The following is a 25,094-nucleotide window of genomic DNA, read 5'->3' on the forward strand; positions in this document are numbered from 1 at the left end:
CATTTAAAGATATTCCTGAACAATCTTGCCCTTCTGTCATTTGAATGCTGCTGTCTTACTGATTGAAATCAACTGTGGTGACGGGCCTCAGAGAGAGACTTTAAACATCACAGAATGAGTACAGAGACAGACCAGCTGCCTATCCCTCATGCCTGGCCCTTTTCCCTTTAGTGAAGAGATTGGGTTTAAAAACACGATCCTTGTTTTTCTCATGTTCATACTTCTGAGAGGGGCATGCACCTGTGCCAGCCAGTCCATCTCCATATGGAAGATCCATTCTGAGCGAGGGATGCCTTATCGGCCCTGCTTCTCTGGGATCTTCTCATAATAAGACAATGTGTAAATATTTGGTCACAATAATTCTTACAATCCTACGTGTGGCAGAGCTCAGATTATTCATTTTTAGACAGCTGTGACAAGAAGCTTGCTGGTTAGTGCTGCTTTGTCATGAAAAATGATGATTTTTTGACATGTAATGCGATGACAGGATCACCTGTTTTTAATCTTCCATCCCTTTGTTATTTCTCCTAATCCCTAAGAGAGAAGCCCAGAGGGTTATCTAATCTCTTTTCATGCTATTTTAGTTTATTTTACTCCCCAAGGGGGGGAAAGCACCCTAGAGGAGAGTCACTGAACTGTCAGCAAATGCATCTGGAGACAAGACAATCACCTTGATGTTTGTTTACTGACAGAAAGGAGCATTGGAGAGATGACTTGATGTCCAGATTGATTTGGAAGGAACTGCTACATCTCTTTGCTTCAAAGAAAATGCAGATCTGAATCCTTGGATTGTAGTAAAGATCCACTGGAGAAACTTGGCACGATGATCTGAGCAGCAATATTTGCTTATTTCTTGTACAGATCACACACACTGCAGGTTCTCAGCTGACTCTCAGGCACTACGAAAGGGGGTACCACTAAGGCTGCATACATGAAATTGCCCATGGCAGAGTCCATGAAATGCAATGGAGATTTCAGTCTTCTCTGCTGCTGATTCACAATAAGGGAACATCTGTATCTCCTGATGGACTTGGTCCTGGGGGTATCATTTCATGACAATTCAATGGGCAGTTTTATCCCAGTAGTGCCTGTCTCCTCTCTGGGACCCCCATTTTTACAGACGGGGTGCTGAACCAGAGAGGCTACGTGTCTTGCCCAAGGTCACACAGGGGGTCCTGGCAGCACAGGGAATTGATCCCTGATTTTCCACCTCCTAGGCCAGTGCTCCAACCACTGCATGCAATCCTTCCTCTCCCAGCAAGGGAACATGTCACAGTCAATTCAAAATGGCTATCCGAGAGTAACGTTTTAAGCCCCTCATGCATCTCTGCAACAGTTTTTACTTTGTAACTGAACAGTCATTGTGAAGGGCTCCTTCTGCAGACCAGGCACAGGTCTGAATCCAGCCCAGATCAGGAATGACCAAAAGTTGTTGCCATTTGGTATTTTCTGTGAACTGAGTTGGTCTTGGTCCAGTTCCTAGTAGACAGGGATCCCCATCATTAAAACCTACCACCACAATGGGCATGAATTGGAACCCCTGTCCACAGTCTGAGGCCTGCTGTAAGCTTAAAAGCTTTATGGCAGGAGGGTGAAATAAAAATCACATCCCTAACCAATGCCGCTGTGCCAGCAAATGCCCCAGTGTAGATAATGTTATATAGCAAAAGCCAGGATGGCTTATTTCATTTGGGAACTGGTATAGCCTATAACGGCCAAAGAACCCCTCCACTAGCAGGGTTGGCTGTAGAGCTATACCAGCATAGCTGTCTTGGCAAGCATTTCTAGTGGAGATGAGGCTAGGGACTGAATGGGGCCATGAAGACACAGCTTCCCGGTCAGCCTTTGAGTTGGTTGTCCCAGGATAGGGTTGAGGCTGCTGCTTGTGCTGTAATGGTTCTGTCTCCAGGGCTTGCAATGTAGCAGCTTCTCCAAGCACTACGCTCACTGGAAAAATAATTGAGCAGATACATCTATTTCCCATTTTTAATTTTTCATAAAGCATTCCTCAGTAAAGCAGGAGGAGCTGCCAACATGTGTCAATAAACTGAGAATATCTTCATAGAGCTAAATCTTAGTCTGACTTTGTGGACCCTTTGTAATTGGCATATTTTTTGGCAACCAAAGAAATCAAAGTGACCTATCAAATTCAATGCCCTCTCCATGCTGATAGCATTTGTCTCTCACAGATACCCTGGAGATGCATTAAATGCCTCATTTTCTTCATAGATTGGATGAGGTGTATGAAAAAAAGACAGAACTTTTGCTGCAGCCTCATTATCTTATTTGTAATAAGTGAAGTTGTAGGCTAACCAGTCTTGTCCTTGAGAGAAATCTTGTTCAATTTGTTTCCAAATCACATAGAGACTTCTACAAAGATTCCGCCTTCTTTGCATTGTACAGTAGCTTTTAATATTCAGACAAGATTAATGAAGGAGTAAAGTTTGACACACAAGACCAGTGCCCTCTTGGGTGCCATAAGGCTGTGCATATGAATGGCCTAGATTTTTTCAGAAATGACTAATAATTTTGGGTACGTCTGTTTTAAGGTGTTTCAAATTGAACATCTAGAAAGTAGAGAGTGTTGAAAATTTTCTGATGGAACAGTTTTCTGTCAGAACATGCGGTTTCAATGAAATCTAAATGTTTTGCAGGAACATAGCAATTAAAAATGTTATGGGAAGTTATCAAAGTTTCATTTTAACGTTATTTCGTTTGAACATTATATTACAATATAACAGTCAAAATGTTTTGACATTCTAAATAATATAATACAAAAGTTGAAACAAAGTAAAAATGAAATATTTCACTAAGGTAAATGGAATATGTTAGAATTTGTTGCAAAGCAAAATTCCAAGATTTTGATTTTTCTTGTGTCTCTCTGATTCAGGACTAAACATTAGGAAAGTTTGAGAGATGGAAATTCCAGTTTTTTGGCTAGCTCTCCTTAAAAAGGGGCCTGATTTTCCAAAAGTGCCAAACGCTCGCCCTTTGGAAAAAATCAAGCACCTTTAAGGTATTTCAAGCTGGGCATCAAAAAAATTCAGGCACCCAAAATCACAAGCTACTGTCATGCTGTCTTGCAATGGCTCACATGTGAGAGTACCAACGTCAGGACACACTGTTAAGAAGCCGTGCACAAAGCTCAAACTGGTGGGGAGTTCTGTACTTAAATTTCACCAACCAATTATCAAGTATAAACTCCTCAACCAGTATAAAAGCCTTATGGAGTCAGACAGTCCCCTTGGGTATTCCAATTTAGCTTGCCACCCAGATAAGCTTGCCTTTGTGATAGATGGTCCCTCACACCCCCCCTGAAAAAAAATCACAATATTCAGGTTACTCCCAGTCCCAAAGGGCCAGTCACTTACCCCAGGTCAATTGCAGCCCCAGATCTCTCAAACACATCACTTGTAGCCAATCCTATGATAATAAATCTTTAAATAGTTTAACTGGAAAAAAGGACATGAGTTATTTACAAGGCTAAATCAGGTAAACGTATGCACACACATGAGTTACAGTCTTAGGTAGGTAAGATGGTAGAAGTTGTATATAGCTTACATATTATAGCATGTCTTTTAGGGCTGATCCAGACTAAGCAGTTGGGGATCCCTTGATTATGCTTAGAAATCTTGCCCTCACAAAGTCCAAACAACACAGAGATACCGTTTTTCCTTGTTAGGAATTTTTATTCCCATTACCCCAGAGTTCAAGCTGATGGGATGAGTTCATGCACACCTCTCCTCTTCATGGGGTGGGGGGAAACAGGGAGGGATGCAATTAAAGTCTTTGTTCTTTGATGTTTCACAATGGCTCATTTGATTTTGATGGGCCTTCATGGTGAGCAGGACCTAACACTTTCTGGAGGAGGCCAGCATTTTATCCTGATTAATGCTTCTTTCCTGTTTGACTTACATAATTACAGAGGATTACAATGCATACACTTAATATCTTGTAACATGGGGTACAGATATTATATGTGAGATTAATACATGCTCCATTCCTACAAGCATTTCAAAAAGGCTAAACACTTTTATAACTCTAATACCTATTTTAACAGCACTAACACAGCTGAGCCAAACGGGTTTCAGCTCTGCATTTGTCAGTGTTCAGTTGAGGCTTAGGAATCTTTGCATGTGCTGGCACCTGGTCTGTCAGCATCATAACCACTTTCAAAATTATTTTGTCTCTTTCCAACTGCCTGATTCGTCAAAGATTGATGGCTCCTGATTAGAGAGGAGCAGAGCTGTTTTGCCTAATTTCAAGCCCACCATCATGGGGTTGATTATAAATGAGTTTATGCGTCACTTAAACTGCAGGAGAAAGGTTTTGGTTTCTCTCCAGTTTTCTTACTGTATTGAGTTTTTGCAGGAAAAGCTTATTGTGAAATTTGTTGTTGGCAGCTAATCACACAGGAGCTATGTTGCTCTTTCCATGCTATAATGACATTCAGCTTCCCTGACATCTGTAGCTGTCCATTGGTCTTTTATTCTTAGTGACAGTAAGATCTAAGAATCCTCACCATGTCTTTCTTCTCTCTCTCCAGCCCAGCTGTCTTGGCATTCTCAGGTCCACTGGATTTGGCAAGTATGAGTTATCACTTTAAGGAACTGTTCTGTCCTGGTGAAATCTAGCCACCTTAAATAGGTAAATAGTGTTTTAGATGGGATAGTACTCAGGGCCACTCTCATTCCGCCACCTATGCAGCTGCAGCTACACGGCTATTTTAAGCATGCTAGCTTGATGAAAGCTAGTGTGAATATCTATCTGAGCTGGCAATTATACCTCCAGTTCCAGTGTAGACAAACCCTTGTGGCATTAATGAATTCTGATGGAAGCTTGTATGGTGCCTGGCCACATTATACCTAACTCAAGCCAGTGCTATCATTCCTTCACTTCTGGTAGCACTAAAATTCACTCCTCCTAAACTAGAAGAAAACTACACCCTCTTTCATGCATTAGGCCCAAAGTTTCAATACTCCTCTGTACTGCCTACTAAATTTCCTTCCTTCTCATGCTGATTGCAAAGAGTCTAAAAGTCCCCTGGGGAAGCTTAAATATAAAGTCTGGATAATCGCTAAGTCGGTCTGCTTCAGCTCACAACAAAAAGATCAATGGGGTGTGAATACTGCCCAGTGCCTACATACAAAAACACCCCGCAGGTCTTCTGGATGTTCAGCCTTGGAAATGATATTAATTTGTACAGAAACTGGTGACTCCATGCTATCTGCTTGTCTGTCACGGACACTAATGTGCATGACGGATGCTATAAGAGTTCTCCTATTCATAAAACCAAACAAACAACAAACTCCCACGTTCTGCTGGTTTCTGAGGTGCTTTTAGTTTAATGTTTGCTCCTGTGGTGATTTAATACCTTCTGAATCAACAAAGACAGGGGAAGGGAAAGACATTGGAGTCTTTGTTGTGCCTTAAATATTGGTGACAGCCCTCCCAATACCTGTGCTCCCCCATTGCCTACATCTCCCATATGATCAGGTTTGAAGCTGCAATTTGTTTGAGAGAAATGCAAAGTCCATACTTTTTATACAAGATTTAGCAAGCAGTTTAGGAGATCTAGTTTCTTTGAGAGATTGCATGTCCCTGACTTGGTGAGAGTGTCTCAGCTTTTCCTGTGATTTGTGTCTTGGTATTCTGGGAATTTTTTGGGGGGATGCCTGAAATGACTAAGCTTTTCATACCATCAAACAAAATGTTTGTTTCCTCTGTATCTACAAATTCTTTGTTCAAACTGTATTGATGCTACTCCAATGTGAAATGCCTTGTGCTCCTGTTTCACTCATGTAAGGAATGTGTGTTTTGGACCAGCTGCTTATTATTTGTATCACAGTAGTACTCACAGGTCCCAGTCCTGTTGGGCTAGGCATGGCACAAGCCTAACAAAAAGGCTTCCAGTCAAAGTATGCAAGAAACAACGAGTGGATATGACTGACTGGGAGGGAGGTGGGGGAAGGGCACAAGGTAACAAGGAGGCAATTTTGGTCAGTGTGTTCATAGCCAAAGTTTGTCATAACTTGTCAGGTGACGATGTTTCAATATAGTCAATGAGAAACTCCCTGCTCTGGCTTTTTGGGGGTGCAAGAAGGAAGAAGTGGGTAATCTAGTCATCTCTCTATCCCCTACCTTCCTCCTTTCTATGGTCCCTGGAATCATAGAGGGCAGGGAAGCAATGGACAGAGGGGAGACTAAGCAGGTGGAGTTTTCTGACCCAACTGAGCAGAAAGAAGCTGGAACGGGGAACGCTCAAGCACCCTGATAACAATTAACTATCCCCTTTCAAAGGATCAGTTTTACAACTCTAAAACATGCTACCACAAACATCTCTTGCTTTTCATTCTGAAAGTATGGTCCCCTTAGCCTCTGTCAAGGACTCACCCTCTTCCTGATTCTGGGACTTCATTGCTTCCTCGTGCCCAACTCACACTGCTCCTGATGGCAATGGCAGCCTTACTTGCTGCTTTCTCCCTGTACCACCGCTTGGCTCTTCTTTTACAGTCTGGCTCCAAGTCCTTCCCCAAGCCAGTAGCCTGGATTAGAAAATAGGCACTTAAATGAGATCAAAGATTTGCTTTAGACCAGGGGTAAACACCCTATGGCATGTGTGCCGAAGGTGGCACGCGAGCTGATTTTCAGCGGCACTCACATTGCCCGGGTCCTGGCCACCAGTCCGGGGGGCTCTGCATTTTAATTTAATTTTAAATGAAGCTTCTTAAACATTTTAAAAACCTTATTTACTTTACATACAACAATAGTTTAGTTATCTATTATAGACTTATAGAAAGAGACCTTCTAAAAACATTAAAATGTATTACTGGCACGCGAAACCTTAAATTAGAGTGAATAAATGAAGACTCGGCACAGCACTTCTGAAAGGTTGCCGACCCCTGCTTTAGACTATGGTGACATTTGAGTGGGTTTGAGATGTGCTCCTGGCATTCATAGGGATATGATTTATACCCATTGTTGTGCAACAGACAGTGTTTCTCCACACATTCTAATAGTAGTTGCATTGGGCTTTGAGATGATTATCTCAGGTATGAGTCATGTTCTCCATGGCTCCCATCTTGACCTTATGCCTTGACATTTGGGCAGCAGAGTGGATAGAGCACCACCATGCGTCACGAGGCCTCGGTTCTATTCCTAGATTTGCTCCTGACTTGCTGTATGATCTTGAGCAAAATCACTTACTGCTGATGATACCTCTGCTCACCTTTGTAAAGTGCTTCGGGATCTAGGGATGAAACCGCTATGTAAGTGCTAAGTATTTTTAACGTTATGAGTGGGAGGTTAGGCCTGAATAAAGATTTTGGCCCTAACAGTGTGTTGCTAAGTCTACGCCATCTGTTTATTTTATCCATCTAAGGGGTGATGGAAAAGGTCAAAATAATTGATTCCAGTCTATTAACAGAAATTAAACAGTAATGATTGTCTGATAATAAATTATTTCTCTTTAGTCCTAGAGCCACAGCTCACATATAATATCCTGCTGAAAATTAACTAGGTTACTTTATTGTTTTGCTCTCTCGATTAGCAAAGGTAGCCTTCTTCCAAAGGAAGGCCCAGGGCACACTCTTTGCTATACATCCGCTAGATTTTAAGACATACAGTATTTGTCATTTTCTTTGCATGTTCCAGGACGAGTTTTGGGAGCTCACCATTGGAGCTCCCTGGGGCAAACAGCACCAACATGGTCTAAAAGTTTTAGATTGGACTAGAATTTGGTTTCTTATGGCAGCTGTCATACCCAAGGCATTTCCTAAAGCTCCCTTTACACTAATAAATTAGGTATTGGCAGTACAGTGACTATTTAGGCAACTGCTGCTGTCATTCTGCACCAGACAATAGCTCACACAAAGCCTTGGTCATTAGGACTAGATCTGTCGGGAGTAGAAATGGTTTTTCCCCACAGCAGGATTTTCCTTGACAAACTGCATTACAAAAATGCAGTGAGGTCTGCTTGCATCTCCCTGGGAATCTACTAAAACCAGGCTGAAAGAACCTCCGGTTTTACATTTCATCTGAAGAATAGGACCTTTAAGACAGCAGCACCCCTTCCTGGGTAGTGCTGTAGTGCAGCAGCAGGTAACACAAGAGCTCAGCTCCAGTTGTGGTAACTCCAGCCAAGTCCTTGAGGATGAAGGGAGATAGTTATCTACTAGCTAAGAATGAGAATGTGGCTCTCAAATGAACTCTCACAGGAAAATGATAAAATGACAACACCTGTGGGTGAACACTTCACAGAGCAATCACTCTATCTGCCCTAACAGTCAGCACAGCACTTCCAAAAGACAAGCCTGGGAGTTTAAATTCATTATTCTGCTAGACACTAAAAATCATGGATTGAACAGCTACATGGGATTTATAGCATATTACAATAATCTGCAACCTACTAACCCCCAATTTGTGTCCTATGACTGTAGAGGTGTTAATGGGCCACTCTACCTTGAATGGTCCCTTACAATGTGTGCTACCTGCTTTTGCTAAAAATATCTTTTCCACCTTGCATTTAGCTGTGATGCTGGCAGTACCTTTCCCAGACCTGAAGAAGAGCTCTTGGTGCTTCAAAAGCTTGTCTCTCTCACCCACAGAAGTTGGTCCAATAAAAGATATCACTTCACCTTGTCTCTCTAATATCCTGTGACCAACATGGCTATATTGCCTATATCTTGCTTCATCAGCTATGACAAAGAGAAAACATAGCAGATAGATACTTACCAGCTAGGCTAGAGGGGCCACACACCTATTTACAAAACACTCACTTTAAGGCTTGCAGCTGATGGGCTCTGCCATATTTAAAGGAGCAGCCCCTGAAAGGCATGCTGGGAAAAAGGTTCTTATAAAAGGCCAACTCTGGAGTGCAGGGGGTATTATAAAGGATCAGGATGTTATAAAGGGGTGGGGAGGGATAGGATTAGGACTAGATATGTAGCTCTTTCTCATATAGTGTTTATTTGTTCTGAGGAAATGAAAAATTCTGTTTGCCCAGCTAGTGTGTGTCTTAGGTCCTTGGTATTGGGGGAGGGGGAAAGTGAAATGGCGCTTGCAGAGAAGACAATCAGGAAAAAGGAGATATCCTAGACCATTTGAAAAGGAAGTGGGAGGGAAGGACCAAGCTTGGAAACAAATAGGAAAGATCTTTAGGGAGAAGGGGTGACCTCAAAATGAAATGAAACATAACCTGGCTGTATCTTAGGCATGAACTCAGTCATCTACAAGTGTGTTCTGCTGAGTGTGAAAGGGGTGAATCTCCCATTTTGTGCTTGGATGATCAGTTTCACATGGGCTGGATCTGCCAAGCTTATTTTCTCTAGATGATGGTGGTTAGTGGCATTAATATACAACTTCCTGGCTCTTTTTATTCAGTGCTGCATGGTTAGGAGTCTCACAAACAGCCTCTTTTACGTTCCACCCTGCTTGAAGGCCTCTGTTGTGAATATGTGTCTGACTGTGGGCACCTGGAGCAGATTTGTTAGACAAGACAGGGAATAACCTCTTAACAACTGGGGTATTTGCACTCTACAGCCATGGCCCTGCCAGAGTCTAACTTGTCAGATTTGTGAAGCACCTGCAGTATAAAACTTGCCATATAAAAAACAGATTCTGTTGTAAACAAGACTGACCCAATTGGGGGTGCTGATTAACAGACAATCTGGTTCCCTCAGCCTTTCAAAACTGCCATTAACCTACAGTAACAGCAGGACTGGACCCAAACAACGTTATGACCTGGGTCTGCAGCAATTTGTTTTTTTTCCTTAAATGCTTAATCAAAGATAGATTTTTAGGCTTCAGCTCTGGTAAGGTTATCAGGCAGCTCTTTGCTCCTCCTTTCATAAATAATGGTGCAAACTGTGTAATAAAAAGGACATTGATTGCATCATATCCCCCTTCTAAAAAGAGGTGACTGCTTTGAATGGGATTATGGTGTTTGATGTGATCATTATCTGGTCTGGTTTAATGAGTTTGGGGACAGTTAGCTGCTTAGATGCACTTAATTCCCTCTACCCCATCCCCAATGAGATAAGAAAGCTGGAGAGATTTCGATATGACACCAGGTAATCTGATACATTTCTCCCCACCACTACAGGGCTGGCTTCTGCATTCCTCTCTGGATTTGAGAGGCTGATTCTCCATATTAAACACTGACACAGGTTCCCAGGTCTTGTACGCTGTCCTGATAAATAACAAGATGTCCCGCCCTATTGGAGAGACCAGTAGAGTGGCTAATTTTTTTTTAAAAAGGCCTGGATACATGTATGAGCATCAACAGTTGTATCTGTGGTTGGGCAAAAAAAGTCAGGAAAGAGATTTCCCCTGCCTCATGGATGCTGTCTTGTGCCTCTCTATTCCATGTGGAAAATAGGGCCTGTCGTTAGATGTTCAGCTGCATGTGTGTGTTTTTGTGTGTGTGCTGCCCCAGCTTTGTGCAGGGCCTTCACTTCTGCCTCCTGTCTTTGCTGGTCTCCTGCTGCAGCCTGAGCTGCTTTCAATGTCCCTTTGAAAGCTTTCAATTCTGCTGCTACTGTGTGTTTCCATGTTATCCTTGGTGGACCTCATTGTCTCTTGCCCTGGGGTTTCCAGTCTAATGCCTGTCTTGTTATGTTATTTGGGTCTTTCCTCCCTGTATGTCCTAGCTGTCTCCCTGCCTCATATACAGTTTAGCACAGTTAGCCAGGTGCATTATGGGCTTCTACCAAGTATGGATGCTCCTGTGCATATCTCTTAACCTGCCAATAACCAAATATTCACATCCCTCAAAATGAGGTTCTGTGGAGAGGTGTGCCCCTGTGCAGTACCTCCCTTGGGTATCAAAACTGGAAATCACTTTAAAAACCATACAAAATAGATGCCACACACCAGAAGTCCCGTATATCGTGCCAAGCATAGCACAATGCTGTCAGGAGAGTGGTAGTTCTCTTGGGCAATGCCATTTTCATACCAGAAATCCTAAACTGACAACTTTCCACACTGTTGAAACTTAATTAGTTTTAGCTTAATAATGATGCTTTGTATTTCCTGCTTCACGCTCGAGCCCTGTTGCCTTCAAATCCTTACGGAGTGAAATATAATTGAAGGCTGAGATCTTCTTGAGAAGCAATGATCTCATTAGGCTGCAAGGCTTTGCATGAACCAGAACCAGTTCAAGCCTCAGGGGTGGTAAACCAATTAATCACCAAGAAAATTAACTCAACCTGTTCACAGTCTGGGTAGAAAGGGCATGGGCATATAGGAACTGCAGGTACTTTCTGGCATTGCCAGAAGACTTATGCAAACTCACACAACAACTGAGATATATTTTGATTTAAAAAAAAAGGTTGGGGAGACTGACATATTCAAAATCCCAGAGCTAACACTTATCCAGAATATTAACAAAAGGCATTGTCATCTTGTGCTTCCCAGGACCAAACTCTATGCTTAAGCTGGTTAAGGAATATTAAAGAATCTCAGATATGGAACAGGTTGTAGCTCAGTTTAGATACTCCCCAAATTAAACAGACTCTATGTCCCAACTCAGAGTTTCTCATTCATGAAATATCCTGGTTTTCATTTAATCAATTAAAACTTTTTTACAAGTACAAAATGTTTGTTCAAGAGGTACAGCTATAGCAGGCAGAGTTTACTCCGCATTTACTAGGAACAATCAGTCCAGTGGAAAGAGGGCCCAGTATTTAAAGGGAAAAGTGAAATGCATATAAATATTATGAAATCTGGTCTGCTTCTCAAAGTTTAAGTTCAGGGTTTCATGATAAACTCATTCAGATACTAAGTTAGCGGAAAAAAATCCTCCACTTCAAAACTACGCATGAGTCACATGCATTAAAGAAGTGCTTTTGTATTACAGTTCTATGATCCTAGAAAAATGCCCTCATAAAAGTGCCCCAGACTTTGAAAACATGGTTACCTTGCCCAGAGTTCCTTAGATCAGTGTTGGGCCTTAGATAATATGTTACTTGTAACACACAAGAAAAAAGACAAACATTGACTTGAAGCTCAAACCACAGGAGAAAGACTGGAATCTCTTCACTTTTATAATTAATAAACAACACCTGCATATTGATCTAAATTAGGGCTGTCAAGCAATTAAAAAAATTGCATGCTGTTCAACAATAATATAATATCATTTATTTAAATATTTTTGGATGTTTTCTGCATTTTCAAATATATTGATTTCAGTGACAACACAGAATCCAAAGTGTACACTGCTCACTTTCTATTTATTTTTATTACAAATATTTGCGCTGTAAAAAACAAAAGAAATAGTATATTTCAATTCACCTAGTACAAGTACTGTAGTGCAATCTCTTTATCATGAAAGTTGAACTTACAAATGTAGAATTATGTACAAAAAAACCTGCATTCAAAAATAAAACAATGTAAAATTTTAGAGCCTACAAGTCCACTCAGTCCTACTTCAGCCAATCAGTCAAACAAGTTTGGTTACAATTTGCAGGAGATAATGCTGCCAGCTTCTTGTTTACAGTGTCACCTGAAAGTGAGAACAGGCGTTCGCATGGCACTTTTGTAGCTGGTGTTGCAAGGTATTTACCAGATATGCAAAACATTCATATGCTCCTTCATGCTTCAACCACCATTCCAGAGGACGTGTCCATGCTGATGATGGGCTCTGCTCAATAACGATCCAAAGCAGAGCGGACCAATGCATGTTCATTTTCATCATCTGAGTCAGATGCCACCAGCAGAAGGTTGATTTTCTTTTTTTTGATGATTTGGGTTCTGTAGTTTCTGCATTGGAGTGTTGCTCTTTTAAAGCTTCTGAAAGTGGGCCGCACACCTCATCCCTCTCAGATTTTTGACAGCCCTTCAGATTCTTAAACCTTGGGTCGAGTACTGTAGCTATTTTTAGAAATCTCAAATTGGTACCTTCTTTTCATTTTGTCAAATCTGCTGTTAAAGTGTTCTTAAAACGAACATGTGGTGGGTCATCATCCGAGACTGCTATAATGTGAAATATGACAGAATGCAGGTAAAACAGAACAGGAGACATACAATTCTCCCCCAAGGAGTTCAGTCACAAATTTAATTAACATTATTTTTGTAATGAGCATCATCGGCATGGAAGCATGTCCTGTGGAATGGTGGCGGAAGCATGAAGGGGCATACCAATGTTTAGCATATCTGGCACGTAAATACTTTGCAACTCTGGCTACAAAAGTGCCACGAGAATGCCTGTTCTCACTTTCAGGTGACATTGTAAATAAGAAGCAGGCAGCAGTATCTCCTGTAAATGTAAACAAACTTGTTTGTCTTACCGATTGGCTGAACAAGAAGTAGGACTGAGTGGACTTGTAGGCTCTAAAGTTTTACATTGTTTTGTTTTTGAGTGCAGTTATGTAACCAAAAAAAATCTACATTTGTAAGTTACACTTTCACGATAAAGAGATTACACTATATTACTTGTATGAGGTGAATTGAAAAATACTATTTCTTTTACCTTTTTTACAGTGCAAATATTTGTAATAAAAAATAAGACAAAGTGAGCACTGTACGCTTTGTACTCTGTTGCAATAGAAATCAATATATTTGAAAATTTAGAAAAACATCTGAAAATATTTAATACATTTCAATTGGTATTCTATTGTTTAACAGTGTGATTAATCGTAATTAATTTTTTTAATTGTGATTAATTTTTTTGAGTTAATTGTGTGAGTTAACTGTGATTAATTGACAGCGCAATCTGAATATAAAAATACTGCACCCATGTTGCTTACCTTTGTATAAAAATGCTGTACCTGCTACGTGTGGAGATAGCAACATATAGTCATTGCCCAAATACCTGTATATATGCATGTGTGTAATAGAGCTATAGCAAGTACTGTGTATGTTCTCATGCAGAACAACAGTAAGTACCTCTGTTATCTGTATACAACACTGCTGCAGCTAAGCCCTGCATGCCTTCCTGTGTAATTGATTGCAAATATCCCTAAAAACCACAGTGATAATAAGTCAGGCAACTTTTACAGTTTCTGTAATGCATCTTTGTGCCTGCCTGAAAACCTTTTGGTTTCCTTCCTGGAGTCCCTCCCAGAGGCTGAAAATGGAGCATCTTTTCCCATGATTCATTATGGGAGTTCCACTCTGGTGTGTCCTTTCACACTTACCCAGGCGTGGATGACAGGCTCCTTCATTCAGTCACATCAGTAGCTGCCTTAAAAATCTCTAGCCGCTATGTATGTCACAGCTGGAGAAGAGGCATGTCCTGGGAGCAGTAAGTGCTGTAATTGATAATTTGTGGGGCTCTCCAGACAGCACACGATTAAAAAAAATTCCAAGTTATTCTCTTTCCCCTACCAGGTTTTTGAACATTGGATTTAAAGTCTGCTTCATGAAACTCTCCATGGGGATGTGAAAGAGAATTTGTAGTCTATATGAATAAAACATGCAATATTTAGTTACCAAATGGTCTCATGATTCATCAAGTGTCCTAAAACATTAAAAAAACTAATTCAAACTGTCAGCTGGGAACATTTGCTTACGGAGAAAAGACCCTAAAGGAACTTAAAGGGGAAGAGAAAACTCTTCAGAGCTGAGACACCAACCAACAAAACTCACAAATCTGAACCTTTGCTTTAAATTCTTTGGGGGCAGTTACAGACTTTCCCTAAATCTTTATAAGCGCCTAGCAATGGGGCCCTGATCCTGACTGGTGGCTTTGGGTATTACCTCAATACAAACTAGAACTAAGACCATTAACATAACTCACCTCAAAACTTAACCCCAATTTTCTTTCGGGGGTGGGGGTGGGGGTCCAACAGCTAGGGATTAGAGATTAGGCCTGATTTAAACACACCCATATTTCCCCCCAGGATTTTGAACCCAGATCCAAAGTTTTACATCTTGTGTCTCCATCTCCAGGATGCCACTTCTCATCCTGGTTTGACAACTGTTTTTCCTACCAGAGCTGAGTGAACCTCCTGCAATATTTCTGTTGGCCTTTTAGGAGAGGAGAAAATGAATAAAGGCGACTGCGGTAAATAGCTGAACTGAGCCCGAGGAACCAGATGCAGCTTTGGGCCTGGTAACTCTTGTGACCCCTCCAGTTGATCTTGCCTGAAGAAGCTTCGTGCATGTGGGGTTGCTAAAGTGGGCCAGGCTGATTCATTTTATGTTTGAGCTGCCAGGACGTGAAATGACTTCCAGGAAGGTACTCGGCCCACAAAAGGCTTATCCTCAAGCTACTGCTGCCGATTTATGAAGATGGGGAGCCGGCAGACAGCTCAGTGGGCAGAAGCAGGGCTCTATGCTGCAATGTGGGAGACCGGTTTTGTTTCTGGATCTGGCCCGAGGTTGGGCCAGGAGAGCTGTGGGGGTCACTCCCAGCCCTAGGCTAGAGGGGGAAGAAGCAGCCCTGTCACTCCTTTGTGATAGCCTGATGGCTGATTTAAGGGGTGCACAAATGGGTTCCTGAGGTAATTTCTCTCTAGTCGTCCTCAGTCTGAGTATAGCAAGTGTAACGGGGGAGCCCCAGAAATGGTGAGTAAGCACAGGGTCGATGGGGACTGATTGTTTCATGGCTGTACTGTCCTCTGGGTTTCTGTGCCTTGGGGAGAGCCAACAGCTGCAGGGGGCCCCTACACTGAACACTGTCCCAACATTCTCCACAGGAGTTTGTCCTGGAAGATATCTCGCTTCTGAGGATGACCAGGGAAGCAAGGGAGGGTCTTCTCCTAAAATGTGGCTTCTGCCCTGGCCCATATGCAGTTTGCCTGTGTGCAGCAATGGTCCCCCCTCCTCGCCCAAAGAGCCCATACCTAAAAACTTCCTTCCTGGAAAGAAAGCCGCTTACCAGGAACCTCCTCTGTTTGTCCTTTCCCAAGCACCAGATGCTGCAACTGGCTGCCTTCCTCCTGGCCCGAGAAGAGCTCCTGGCTGCATGCATCTAGGGATTTTGGGGTGACTCCCCCGGCCTCAGCACCATTGCTCATGCTTTCCTCCTCCTCCTTGCTGTGCTGGGCTCGGAAGTGGCCATGGTGGTTGTTGCAGTGGAGGTGGGATCGCCCCCAAGTATTGTGTCCAGCTCTTTGTAGAATTTGCAGGTTGTGGGGGCAGCACCAGAGCGGCCGTTTGCCTCGCGGGCTTTGCGGTAGGCATCCCACAGTTCCTTCACTTCAACCCGACACTGCACCGCATCCCGGTCACGGCCCCTGTCTGTCATGGCAGAAGGTATCATAATTCCTATGGCTGGAGCACAGCTGGGACTGCTCAGCTTCCTTCCCTCAAACACTGATGAGGTCCAGCACCTCGCCATTGCTCCATACTGGGGATCGCCTGGTGTGTGGAGGCATGGCCACCTGGAAAGATTTGCTGAGAGCACTCCACGCCTGGCTGAGCAAACAGGAAGGGGATTTTCAAAATTCCCAGAGAATTTAAAGGGCAGGTCTGATGCTTGGTCACCTGAGGACAGGGCAGCAGAGTTCAAAAGTGATGACCAGAGTGGCTAGAACAGGCACTGTGGGACACTTCCAGAGGCCAATCAGAGTGCATTAGGTGTCCACAATGGCGCCACAGCGCTCCAGTGAGAGCGCAACAAGAGTTGTTTTTCTCGGGGAGGTGGAGTACCAGGAGTGGAGTCAAAGTGTTCTACGTGCCTTGCCAGTGTGGACGGGGAGTGATGTAGAGCGCTCTTGGTGGCTTATTCTGCTATAACACGCAAGTGTAGCCAAGGCCTTAGAGAAGAGGTGGTCAAAGACTGAATAATCATGGAGGGTGAACCCCCCAAAGAGGGATAAGTTAAAATGGATGTACCTGGCCAAACTTGCAGCTGCTGATGGTCATGCAGCACCTGATGTAGGAATACAAAGGTCAGTTTCACTCTGGTACCTTTCAGGAGCCCTGAATTCATTTGAAAGCATTTCTGTATTAAATTCATTTGCATGTGAATAACAAAAAGTCCTTGCAGGATATATTGGCAAGATGTTCTGGGAGAGAGCCCTGATATACCACATCTGGGCAGATGATAGTAATCGGAGTCATTTTGGTTTTGAGCTACCAGGATATAAAATGACTAAGTAGAACAGCGGACTGTACCAGCCTTGGGTGCTGTGCTAGGCATGGCTTGGGCTCCATGCTGGCATGGATCTACAGAGTGATAAACCAGCACAAGTCAGTGAGCTGGTGGGTGCGCATCCCAGGGTCATGTTCCTGGCACTGCAGCAAATGCTGAACTGCTGTTCTTCCTCAGCTTTTAATGTTATTTAACAAAGCAGTTTTATTAAATATGTGTAAAATGTTGAATAACAACAAACCATCCAATTTACATTTGTTTTGTTCGTTTTTGCAAGGCAGTGAAGTGAGAAGCCTGCATGAAAATGCCATAGGTCTTAAAATCCAACAGTGCCAGACTAGAAAGCAAAAGAACAGTGGCAGGTGTAAATAGCCGATATCCCATAACTTACAAGTTTATGAGACGTTACAACAGTGCCTGGAGCCTGTCAGTGCTGTTGCAGCCATTCTGTTAGGTAAACACCTCCTTTTCCTGGCATTAGATCTTGGACATAAAAGTTCCCTTCAGGCTGCTCTTGGACACCATGCGTCAGCCTAGAAGTATGCACCACTTATTTCTTTTACAGATTTGAAAGCAGAGAGATGCTTAGCTAGTTAGGTCACAACATCTGCTTAGGCACTTTTGAAAATCTCTCTAGGCACCTACCTACCTGTCGCTTTAGGCACCCAAATATCTGAAAATCCAGCCCCAAGGCTTTGTCTACTACTAAAGTCATACTGGTTTAACTTAAAGTGTGATTTGAAACTTGTTTAGTTAAATTGGTGCAACCTCATGCATGGATCCTCTTAACCTGCCTTGTATCGGTTTAGCTTCCACCTGTGGGTTTGCATCAGTTTTTAAATGGATTTGGGTTAAACTGGTGCCACTTCTGTACGTAGACAAGCTCTAAATGTTGTTTGTAATATTGGCAATGTGAGCACAGACAGACTCTTGTATCCTCAGCTCCCACTGAAGTTGAATTAGTCGAGTGTGCTCGGCGCTTTGCAGAATCAGGCCCATACTCCTCTGTGACATTATAATTTACACAGCATCTAACTGTACAGAGGATTCCCTTCAGGAGGGGAGCAAGCAGCAGGAGAAGAGGATGCTCTGTTTCTGGAATTGTGTGTGTGGGCAAAGAGCTAGGGAAGAGGCTTATGGAAGAATAGAGGCTGGAGGTGGCTCTTGGTGTTTCCTGAGAACTCCTTGTCAAAGTCATGCAACCAAGTTGATGGGAGGTGTAGGGCTCATTTCAAGCTGAGGGTGGCAGGATGTGCTCTGAACATTTTGGGTGGTTTAGATAAAAATATGGTGGGTTGGCCTTGCTCACAGATACGTGCTCACACATGGCTGCAAGCTTTTAAAGTCAGCTACTGCACTGGGCCTAATGGTGATCTCACTAGAGCAACATCCAGCCCTGAAAGTTCTGAGGGAGCTACGCTGTGACATTGCTCAGGTTCTTTAAATCACATAGGACACTCAGGTACAAGCTAGTTCCTGACTCTCTACCTCAGAACTTCCCCCAGACTTACCTCTGCAGCATGTTCTTTTTCTGGTCTCTTCCTATACTGGCCTCTTCACTGTAGTATCTGAACGTCTCCTGGTCATGCACTGAACGAGATGACTGACCTCTGTCATGTGCATCTTGTCCTTTTGCTTAGCCTTTCCCTAGGGGAAAATTTTGTGTGGAGTGGAGTGTTTCCTTTTGGTAGAGTTTTTAGTCTCATTTACTTTGTTTATGTATTCACTGGTGTGTGCTTATTTCAGAGAAGGCAGAATGAAGAAAGCGCTTTGTACTTGGAGTGGAAGGTGGTGAGGTTTGTGATGGTCCTTTGCTCCTGGAGGAGTTCGTTCCACAGTCTCAGACTGGTCTCCATGAAAGATTTGTCTCCTGCACAGACAAAGTTTTGTCCTATGACCCAAGGACCTGCTAATGCCAACTGGCAGAGCACATGGGGGCATATGGGTTACAGGGATCCCTGGCGTCTGGTATCTACATTCTGGTAGCAGAGTGTCATGTAAGATTTCTACTGAAAGCCTGTGTCACCCAGCTCATCATAACTTTTGTGAAATGGGTGTGCAGATAATAGGTAAGGAGATGTGTATATGTACTGGAAACTATTCCTAAGGCCTGGAAGAGAAAAGCAGGTTAGCCAGAGGTTCAGTCAGGTTCCACCACACAGAAGATGGAAGACACTCATTTCTCTGTTGACCACTGTGTACTGTGTGTCTTACGAGAGTCTATTAGTATACTGAGTCAAATGCTAATGAAGAGCTTGTGGGGACTTCAAAAGGCAAATTAACCGGAATAGGTAAATCGTGGGGAGGCACCCTGTTTTCAAGTGAAGTCAAAGGGCTGTGCTGCTACATCTGGGTGCAGAAATATGCTCTGGCATCCTTCTTTGCGGGAGGCAAGCTGCCAGTGGGCTTGGCCTCATAAAAGAGGGCTCTCAGCTGTCCTGGTTGAAAAACAGAGAGAGAGAGACTTTGGGGAGAATCAGTACCTTGTAGGCAAGAGGGGAATCTCGTCAGTTGAGGTTAGGCTCTAGAATGCATGTTATGATTTTGTTTTATATGTAACCCTTTGCTAGCATACGAATCTCTAGTCTTTGTTAACTAAGCTCAGACGTGCTGTCTCTATAAACAATTCTAAGCTCTGTGTGTTAAGTGGAACTGGTGGCTAAGGTGTAATGCGTAAGCTGGCAGGGGTGCTGGAATAATTTGTATAGTGGGGGTACTGAGAGCCGTTGAACCAAACTGTACACTCTGTACATGATAGAAACCACTTCAAGGCAGGGGATGTGGCAGCACCTCCAGCACCCCTTGTTCCAGCTCCTATGTAAGCTGGTGTTACTGTTGCTGGTTATTCCGTGAGTGTCCAGTGGAGCAGGGTCCATGTGCCGCAGGGTGACGTTTGGAGAACTCGGGAGATGGAGGGTGCCTGTCTCTAGCCTGCATGAGGGACAGCAGAGCCTACATGGGCTGAAAGTGCTTGTGGGGAGTGTTTATGTTGCCTTCAGTTGGGAGAGTCAGGGAGCTGACTTCCAGCGGGTTCAGACAAGGCTCCCACATGCAAGGGCAGTTGGTAACAAAAGGCCTCACAACTCTACCCCAGGAAACATCTCACCCCCTCCTGTGTCTGCGCCAGCACTCTCGCCTTTCTCTTCCCATTGCAACATTATCAGGAGTCAGCAGATGGCGCTAGTTCTGTTAATCTGAATCAGGGCTGGTCAAGTATTTCCTGTTGAAATTTTTTTCAGATGGAAAATAGGATTTTTGATTGTACAGAAAGTGTCTGTTTCACTGAAAAAAATCTCAAGTCTTTTTTCAGAAACCTGAAACTGGAATTTTTTCCAGCTTTTGGCTGAATTGTTTTCATTTTTGAGCTGTTTTTAGATGAAAATATTTCTGTTTTTGTTTGCCAAAAACAGAAAAATGTCTTTTTTTTATGAAAAGTTGAAATTTTCAATGGTGGGGAAATTAAAAATTGAGAACTGGCCTCTAGAAGATTGAAGTCATCATTGGCCACCCCTGGCTGGCCCTTTTTGGTCAGTAGCCTACCTGGAGACAAAGTCCCCACACATGGAGTACTGAAGATTGGACTTGAGGTCAGAAGGGGTCACTGCCTGCTGGCAGACATATGGTTGCCCACAGTTAACCTGGCTTCACCTGATCAGTAATAAAGCTGTGGAGCTCTTAGATGCCTGGAATAAAGGCGTGCAGAGTGATCATGTACATTCGGTGCAACAGATTTCCACTGTCTAAGCGAGTTGTTGCTTGTTATTGAAAAAATTCCCACCAGCTCTAATCTGAATATATAGGCATTAGATCTTGGAGAAATGTCTGTCTCCTATGGTGGAGTTTGTTTCAGAAGCTGAACATATCAACAGTAAAGTCTGTTGTGTCTGCCTGTGTCTCTACATGAATAAGAATAATTTTCTAAGGGGTAGTTGTTGCTTGTAAATTATGCTCACAGAAGTAAACAAAAAAGTACATGGTGTCAAACAATATTCAAAACACTTCTTTCCCCATTGCTCCTCCATTCTCCCCTCAATGAACTCTTACATCACCACTGCTTTAATGCAGTTCTAGTGAATAGCGCACTGGACTGGGATTCAGGAGACTTATGTTCTATTGTTGTCTCTGCCACTGGCCTGCGGGGTGACCTTGGCTAAGTCACTTCACCCCTCTGTACCTCAGTTTCCCCATCTGTAATGGGGAATAATGTTACTGACCTTCTTTGTAGAACACTTTGATATCTACTGATAAAAAGCTCTATATAAGAGCTAGGAATAATAATAATTATCCAATAGACTCACAGACTCTCAGCATTCCTTCTTGCTACTATGTTCCTGAATTATTTCAGACAATTTTGGAAAGGAGGGCAATAAATTGTTAAATTTCCCAAAAATAAGCATCTTGCTGCATATGTGAAAAATCCACTACTGCTATAATTGAATTGCTTCAGCTGGTTTGTCCTTAATGACAGCACAGAGAGGGTATCTAATTGCGATGCACTGGTGATGCTGTCATGCTATGTGTTAGATAAGCAGAATCCATATTACTGGTGTAATTTTCAGCAGGTACAAAGTAATTCATTAGGTAGGCTGAAAAACTTCACAGCGAGTGGAATGAACAGTGATTCCAAATCCATTTGTACACCATGAAGCACAAACCCATTTAAATAAAATAATAACTGTATTGATTTTTAGATGAAACTTAAGACTGAATTACACATTTGCATCAGGACAGACACCGCTGCTCTTTTACACAAATTGCTGGTGCCTTCCCCCACCTGCATCTTCTCAGTAGAATATGGAATTGATTTGTAACTATGTTGATGCTGCTGAATGATGAAATGTAAAAAGGTTGTATTAGCCTGGAAATAAGCACTGGAATGGGGTATGCATGGCAATTTCACAGCTGGTTGGGATGAGGATTAGCAGTTCTATTGGAATGAAATTGAGTTTTTTCAGCTCTCACATATTTGGAAGCAGCCCACAGGGGAACAATGATTGGGTGAGGCCAGAGTGGATACAGGTTGGATGGGGGATCTGGGATATTCTTGTACAGAAAGAAATAGATCTGCTTTTGACTTAATCTTCATTCACTTCAGCTAGTCTGCTCTTGGCCTGTGTTTTTAGCTCATTAACATTAAATGGATCATTGTGAGGGGGATGTGGGGAGGAGGCCCGGGGGCAGGGAGATCTACAGAGAATAGTTGACATTGCAGTAAGAGCAGTGCAAGCATTGCTGTTCTTTTAGGGCCAGCTCCTCCAGTCATTACCCAGGCAAGCAACTTCAATGGGGGTGTTATCGAAGCATAGAAATATAGGGCTGGAAGGGACCTCAAGAGATCAGCTAGTCCAGCCCTCTTAGCTGAGACAGGATTAAGAGCCTAGACCATCCCTGACAAGTGTTTGTCCAACCTGTTCTTAAAACCCTCCCATGCTGGGGATGCCACAAGCTCCCTTTAGATAACCTCTTCCAGTGCTTAACTATCCCTACAGTCAGAAATTTTTTCCTAATATCCAGCCTGAATCTCCCTTGCTTCAAATTAAGCTGATTCCTTCTTGTCTTATCCTCAGTGGACATGGAGAATAATTAGTCGCTGTCCTCTGTATAATGGCATTTTACGTGCATAAGAGACTCCTATAAATCTAGGGCTTCAAGGCTCCTTGAGAAGTCATCAAGTCCAGCCCCCAGTGCGGAGGCAGGAACAAATTAACCAAGATCATCTCTGACGGGTGTTTGTTCAACGTGCTCTTAAAAACCAACAATGAAAGGGATTCCACAACTTCCCTTGGAAGCCTGTTCCAGAACTTCTGCGGGAGAATGGAGAACCCATGTTGAGCTACATTTCTGTCCCCACTCAGCCTTCTCTAAATGAAACACGCCCAAATGGTTCAACCTTTCCTCATGTTTTCTAAGCCTCTTATAATTTCCATTCCTCTCCTTTGGACTCTCTCCCAATTTGTCTTTCTTAAATTTTGGTGCCTCAAACACAGCACTCCAGCTGAGTACAGGGCTGAGAGGGGACATGCCGGGGCGTTGGAAGAGAACTGTAGCTCAACATGGATTCTCCATTCTCCATTGGAGGTTTTGGAAAGAACTGGGTCCAGTTCTGATCCATGGGGGCAGATGTAGTTTCTGGGTTCACACATCTCTGGTGACTGTGCAATTTTTTGCCCTTTATCTCTACCAAACTGCTTGTAAAATCACTGCTCCCTGCAGCATAGGTACCCTTCATGCGTGGGGCTAGCACAAGCTAATGGGGAGAGTTTGGGGGATTTTCATGTTTAAAATATTGACAGCACTTCACTGCATGGCCTTACCGCTCTGCTGAGCCTATTGTGTGTAACTGTAACAATTCTTCCCACTTAGGGTGAATGAATGGATTTGTGTCCTTGCTTTTATCTGGAGGGAGAATCCCAGATAGGCCTGAATCCAGCCATCCTGCCTTTGACCATGCTGTGCATAAACAAAGGCTGTCCTGTGCTACACATTATACAGCACAACCCCTGGTTAGTAGGGTGAGGAGTTGAGCAAAGGCTGGGGGTTTCTGAGATGTTAAACAGACTTTGTGAGTCCCAAACTCACTTTAAACACAATAACCTTTCAGCGGAGAGCAAAGACCACAAAAATCAAGCTCGCTTGCCTTTTCAACCTAACCCTGGTACAGTAAATAGTCTTAAAAACCTTCCCACACATACTGATCAAATATTAATAATCCATTCTGCGTTTGCCATAACGAGAATGAGAGGCAGCTGGAAAATGCCCAGGTCTTCACAATTTAGAGCATTAACCTTTGCGGATGGGAAAATTTAATTTCAATCTCCACTGGTGTGTATTGCACTATTTATTTCATTATAAATTGTATTAACTGCAGACCGGTTTCTGCAACCAGCTGCAGTAAATCCATTGGTTACCATTGGTTAGGTTGAGTCCATAGTGGGTTTAAAATGAAGCTGTTTCATGAAGAAGGTAAATTGTCTCTGCTGTCTGTTAAGCCATGCTTGCTACTTGCCCACTCAAATGCATACAAGCTGTTTGCCTTAGACAAAAAGCAGCAACTCCCTACTCCCCCCCAGACAAAAGGGTCTCTGCATCATAGAAGAATAATTACAGATTGGACACAGAACCTTTCACCTTCAAAGATCCCAAAGGACGTCACACGCGTCACACCCACTCTCTTGGCCCAATCCAGTTCCCATTGAAATCAATGGCAAAACTTCCAGTACAGGGAGCATGGGAAACTGGAGGATCCTGCTTTCTTCCAGCTTGTTTGTATTTCTGCGAGGAACATGTGTGAAGCTGTCTAGAGTAGCTCATGCGAGTGAGTGCCAACCTCAGGGCAGACTATCAAGAAGCATCCCGGGTTTCTTCAGTGGGAGTCAGAAACACTTTGAATTTGGGCCACTGAGGGTATGTCTACACAGCAGTTTAATTCTGGGTCTGAGCCTGGGCTCAAGCCAAAGCCGCTTGCATCCACACTGCAAGTGTGCTAACCTAGGGTTCCGACCCATGTTCCAGGACCCTGCAGGACTGGAAGGTCCAAGCCCGGGTTAAGCTGGGACCTAGCGTCCGAGCCCTATTGGCTGCTTGCCTGTGTACACACAGCCCCGGCTTGACTGGGGTCCCAGAAGTCTTCCGGTGGTATCCCAGAGTTCCTGGCAGCAGAGTAGCAGCGTTGGAGGCAGCCAGCACAGTGGCCCAGAAGTGCCATTACTGCCTGGTGGAGTGCGCTCCCCTTCCTGCCCTCCCATGGTGGTGGCAGCTCTGGTTCCTCTTCGCTACTGTGCAGCACTTGCCTGGAGCAGGAAGCAAAGTTGCAAGGCAGGAGGTGGCTCCTGGCTGCCGGGAGGTTGGGAAGAACTTGGTCCCTTGCTCCCAGGTTCCCCACCCTTCCCAGGGGCTGCATGTGCAGGGGTGCTCAGGCTGCATCCACTGTCAGAGTGGGTGAGTGGGAACCAGCCCCAAAACTTTCCCACGGTGGCAGCAACAGTTCCGCTCTGCTCTCTGGCCCTTGCTCCTCCAGCCCTCCCAGAGGCTGCATATGCAGGGAGCTGCCTCCACA

General features: G+C 43.5%; 1 long non-coding RNA gene across 2 annotated transcripts; it reads right to left on the reverse strand.

Annotated features, from left to right (window-relative positions):
• Positions 1 to 3,460: 3,460 nt before the first annotated feature.
• On the reverse strand, positions 3,461 to 8,815 carry LOC120382985. 2 transcript variants are annotated; one of them, XR_005588307.1, is made up of 3 exons: positions 8,734 to 8,815; positions 6,441 to 6,545; positions 3,461 to 4,638 (listed from the first exon to the last, which is right to left on the reverse strand). It is a non-coding gene; the product is annotated as an uncharacterized LOC120382985 (long non-coding RNA). The 2 variants fall into 2 exon arrangements; XR_005588308.1 differs by having other exon boundaries at positions 6,394 to 6,545.
• Between the last annotated feature and the right edge of the window lie 16,279 nt (positions 8,816 to 25,094).

The sequence above is a fragment of the Mauremys reevesii genome, linkage group 15 (genome assembly GCF_016161935.1).
Source record: "Mauremys reevesii isolate NIE-2019 linkage group 15, ASM1616193v1, whole genome shotgun sequence".
In the NCBI taxonomy this organism is placed as follows: Eukaryota; Metazoa; Chordata; order Testudines; family Geoemydidae; genus Mauremys; species Mauremys reevesii.